Here is a 5,515-nt window from a genome sequence, read left to right as displayed (position 1 = left end):
AGTATATCTAGAAAATGACTTAGCTGTTGTGTTGGTGCTTGAGGTCCAGCAACTAACTATTGGCCCTAGTTTGAGGTCAGCAGGCCTTAGTATTTTTATGTATTGGTTTTTCTGCTTATTTATGGCATTTTGTATTTCGGAGTTTTTGTGGATTTTAGGCAATCCGTAAAAATTGCTCTCTTTGATAACAGAGTTGCATATATATACTCTTTTTCTTTGTCAATGAAAGAATCTTGGAATTCATTGATTAGCCTTCTGATTTTATTCATTATTGTTTTTTCTGAGTGCCTTGGATCTTCCTTGTAGTAGGTTTTGTTTGTTAACATTTCCAATATTTTATCTTTATGATAGTCTTTGTCCATGATAACAATTGCCCCTCCCTTGTCGGCTTCTTTTAGGATGTTTGTGTTGTTATTCTTCAGTGTTTGTAAGGCTTTCTTTTCTTTTTACAAAGGTTTTGTTTACATCTGTGGGTATTTAGGAGAAATTTTGAAATCATCATGGCACCTGTGCCCAGCATTGCTTTCCTGGCACTTGTGCCAGATGGCACGTGTAAAGACATTCGAGCGAGATCGTTGCCAGTACCGCCTGACTATTGATTCATCATTTAATCTTTATGGTTGAAGAATTCTATAAGTCGGAGGTGACGGTTGAAGTTGTAGTGGTTAAATGTGTATAATGGTAAACAGATGCAAAAGGAATGTGTGTGCCTTTGATGTAAACAAATGAGTGAATGAATTCATAATTAAATATAATTTATTCACTGGACTTAATTTGTCGTTAGTACACATAATTCTTCACTACATGCAAAATGTTGACAACTGCTACGAGTTGCTAGAAATAGAAACAGGGTACATCTATAGAAGTGATATGTCAGAAATTGAATATGTTTGTGTGTGAATGGGAAACTGCAGGGCATCGTATGAACGATGTGTCTCAGAAATACGTTGGAGACCACTGTCACGGCTATGAATAACTATGTCTCGCTTATTGTGCTGTTCACCATGGAGAAGTACAGCGACTTCATTGCACGAAGGAGCGTTATAACGTTGTGCGTGCTCACCAGTGTTTGCAGGTGGTGGAATAACGCTGAATCGCACATCGGGTTGCCTACTGTAATTGGAAATGAAATAAATTTGGAGGAATGACGGCTTGCAATTTGGTAGTGGGTGGAGTGACCCACTGAGATGGTATACCTGTCCCTGGACCTTGAAAGTAGGCATCCAACCACTGTCTGTGACAACGTTAGCCCCGAAAGAAGTCATCTGAAACGCACAATTGTAATTCCTGATGATTTGAAGGAATTTGGATGAGCTTGAGGTAGAACTAGTAAGTAGTTCCTTCAAAGGCTGTGGCAGTTGGGGAAGAGGGGCCAAGCTGACATAACTGTTTTAGCAGCATATTCGAAGTGGCTCGGCAGCCCACTTTTTAGCATTGCAGAATTAACAATTGAAGCACATTTTATCCAATATTTATGTCAGCGCAGATGGAGTAATTAAAGTTTGGCTCATAGTTGAAAGCGCTTAGGTGCCAGTAAGGGCTGTTGGGAGTCGTCACACCGTAGGCAGGATCTCGCCGTCGACTGTTCCGCTGCAATGTAGAACGTTGGTCATGGGAAGGTGCGGTAGCAGAAGCGACATTTGCAATGGTAATGGAGTGGCCACCTGCATCTTCAGAAGCCATGGAAGCAGTGATAGCGGCAAGGTGAGTCGTCCGTTGTTCCAAACGTTTGGAAGCAGCAGTAGCAGCAGCGTTGGCCGTTTGTTGCTGGCCCTCTGAAGCCCTGGAAGCAGCAGTATTATTCCAACCTTACGGGTAAAATTCAGTATAATGATATTGGACCGAATTTCATAATATATAATATATGTATATAACTAATTTAGATATGAACCACCACTCTACAACTCAGTCAATGAAGAACCTGTCCAAAACCATGCTGTGAGACATATACCATACAAAATACTAGGTGGGAGTCTGTGGGTTTGATGGAGGTGGGGAGATCAATGGAGTGAGATCCAAGATTACAGAGGTGGTAGAGGTAAATTGGAGAGAAGGTTGGAAGTTAGAGATGAAATTGGAGAGTTGTTCATGGGAGACAGAGTTGGCACCTATACAGTTATCTACACGTGTGACCGTATAGCTCTGGGGTTGTTCCGGAGAATTGTGAGAATATTTGGACCTCAATGTTAGCCAACAAATAAGTTGCAGATGGAAATAATGGGGCAGCCAGGGTTGTAGCGTTTGTGTATTTTTTGGAACTAAATAGATGGTGGAAGTATGGGATGTTTGGATGATCAGGTTGGGGGGGGGGGGGCAAAAGAGGAGACAAGATCATGAATGGAGGACATGCGCTGCTGGTAGAAGGGGAGCAGGAGATGGAAGTGGAGGTTTTGAAACTGAGTGCTTCCTCCTTGTATAGGTCTGCACACTGCATCACCACTGCTCCACCTTTATCCGCCGGCTTGACGATGGTGTTGATGTGAATGGGTTCAATTCAGCCCGGGTGATGTTATTCCAGTGGGGATATACATTTGTCAATCCATTATGAGCATTTCAAGTGGCTCCTTTAATTGATTAATGTTGAGTTGGGTCTCATTCAGAGCTTTGCTAAATCTAGTTCTCCATGGGCTGTGGCCTCTACAAACATCACTCCTTGATATTTGTCAGTTTTATACCATGTTTGCTTTGTCACAAGCTCTTTTTATTCTGTTCCAGTTTTCGCTTCTATATCCAGGGCAGGTACCACTGGTTTCATTACATATAATATTATCTAACTTCTTTGTAGCACTCCTGTATGGTCGAACCCTATCTTTCTGATCATATCCAGAGAATTGCATGAAGTCCTGCACATATTTCTTCGTTTCATAGGGTTTGCGGAGTGGGGACACATGGAAATTAACAATACTGATAGTAAGGATAATGAATGTGTGACAAAGCTGAGTTCTTGTGAGCAATGTATTTCAAAGCTATGTGATAGGAGTGGAGGAGCTGCACTCTGTTGTTCAGTCTCGAACCAAAGTGCAGTATCAAGGACAGGGAGTCTATTGTTGGGGTGCCCAGTGGGTTAATTTATAGTTACCTTGATGCTTTGGTAGTTGGAGTTAGCTATTTGCTGGATGCGCTCCATTATCTTCCTTTCAGTTACTAAGAGTTGGTCTTAACTAGGATATTAATGTCATCTACATACCTACTGTAAAGTAAAACAGTTTTGGACTGTTCTGCTAAGGATTGCTTAAGTTTTTCTGTCCCACCAGGTCATGATGAGGCCAGCCATATCTCCAGCTACACTGACACCCATAGCTGCACCTTGAACCTGCATGTATAGTTTCTTGTTAAACTTTACTATGTGATTCTTACACTAGCCCCTATTGCATGTGCAAATCATTCCTTTCACCTGATTGTTGTTTTCAGAGTGTTGGGTGGGTACGGTTCAGACACTCCAGCACTCTGCAGTGTTTTTCTTCACTGCTAAGGTGATGGTGGTCTTCCCCTCTGTGACCTGGTGGGGCAGAATCTACTGAGGTCCTGATTGTCTGAATAGTCACTGTTGTAGCTTAGTCTAAGGAGGAGGCCCGGTTCCCTCATGTTGACTTCACGGAACTCTACTTGACTCTAACAGATTATCTCAGTGCTTTTCTCCACAGCAAAATCCCACTTTCTCAAATGTCTTTTGGTAACAATTAGTGGCTTGTAATCAGTCCAAATATGGACAACCTACAGTCCAAATATGGACAACCTACAGTCCAAGTCAGGTTGAGGTCAAGTATACCATTGTATTGGATTTTTGTTGCCAACTGAAGGCAAAAATCCCCAGTTTTTGCAGCTATATTTTGTGGCAAATTGCAACGAGCAGGCTTGGTCATTTAACCTTCCAAATTTGAAAGAGGAGTTAATCTTTGATCTGCAATGTATATTACATGCAAACAATACAAGTATGACTGCTTACCACTTCCAGGATATTCCTATGTGTTTGGCAATAGCTTTGGAAGATAGTAAGACTGTAAATCATGATAAACAAGTTTTTTGTACATTGCCCATTACTGTTGTTGGTTTTGTTTTAGTGAACCCATTGGCCGTGAAACGGGAGTTATGACTACAGACGTTTCTCTTACGTGCCCCTAAATCAAAATAACATCTCTTTGTTGTAAGAAACCTTTCTCACCAACAAAACAACTCTTTGAAAATTTTAGGATTTGGGGCAGGGATTAAAGAAAAAAATCTTCGATACTTTGCATTATCATACTAGATACAATGTGTAGTACACAGATTCACGAGAATTTTCTAAAAATACCCAAAAGATAGAAAAGTCACAACTAATTAAATGGTGGTTTTTGATCAGAACTCTGCCAAATGTTGAAGTATTTTTCTGGGATGGAATAGCTCTCCCACCCTTCATTATTTTATTGCAGTTCACATTCTGAAACCCATTCAAGTCACATTAAAAAAGATAAGAATCTCTCCCCCTTATCCCCTGTATCGTACCTCTCACAAAATTTTGTTTTTGCTTTATTTTCGTGCTTTAAGTCTTTTGTAATTTTCAGAAAAAGTTTGCAAATTTGTGTCCTACACATGGAATTCATACGATTATACAAAAACCCAAAAAGTGTTGGTGCATGATTTAAGGGTTATTTACCTGTTATTTTTAGCTCCTCACAACAACATCATACCACCTCATGTGATTGTCGGTCTGATGCATTGATGTTTTCCAGTCTCTTTTTCCCCATAAACACATAATGGCATATTCCTGGGAATTAAGCCAAAATTTGGGATTGTCTATATTCAAAACTGATATTAAAAAGAAATTCACAAAATTAAATAAAGAATTTTTTTAATTTTTTTATTTTCATAGTCATGTGAAAGCCAGTTTGTAGAATATAAATTGGTAAAAATTGTCTGGAAATTCCCCCCAAAAGTATAAAATGTTATGGTGGGGTTTATATGGCATTCTTAAAGCAGAATTCCTTCCTGTTCCCCACATAATCCCTGCTAGTATTTTCTTTTAGCACCCTTAGTGGGGTGAGACAGTTGGCATGAGCAAGATTTGAACTCAAAACCTATGTGCCTAAGGAGATATTGCATGGCTTCCCCCCCCCCATGTTCTAACAATTCTGCCAATTCACTACCCTTACTTCATGATTATGGTAATGGTTTCAAATTTTGGCACAAGGCCAGAAATTTTGGGGAAGTGGGTATGTCAATCACATCAACCCCAGGGCTCAACTAAGTACTTACTTAATCAACCCTGGAAGAATGAAAGGCAAAGTTGACTTTGGGATTTGAACTCTGGATGTTAAGACAAAATGCTGCTAAGCATTTCACCTGGCTGCTAAACAATTTTGTCAGCTTACCACCTTAATAATATTAATGATGAATATTTTTTATTTTTTTTAATGATTCATTTTATATAATTTTTTTTATGTTTCATTTTATATAATTTATTTTTTTTTAATAATGATTCATTTTATATAATTTTTTTAAATAATGATTCATTTTATATAATTTATTTTTTTTTAAT

The sequence above is a fragment of the Octopus bimaculoides genome, chromosome 1 (genome assembly GCF_001194135.2).
Source record: "Octopus bimaculoides isolate UCB-OBI-ISO-001 chromosome 1, ASM119413v2, whole genome shotgun sequence".
Classification (NCBI taxonomy): Eukaryota; Metazoa; Mollusca; class Cephalopoda; order Octopoda; family Octopodidae; genus Octopus; species Octopus bimaculoides.
This window is presented reverse-complemented; position numbering follows the sequence as displayed.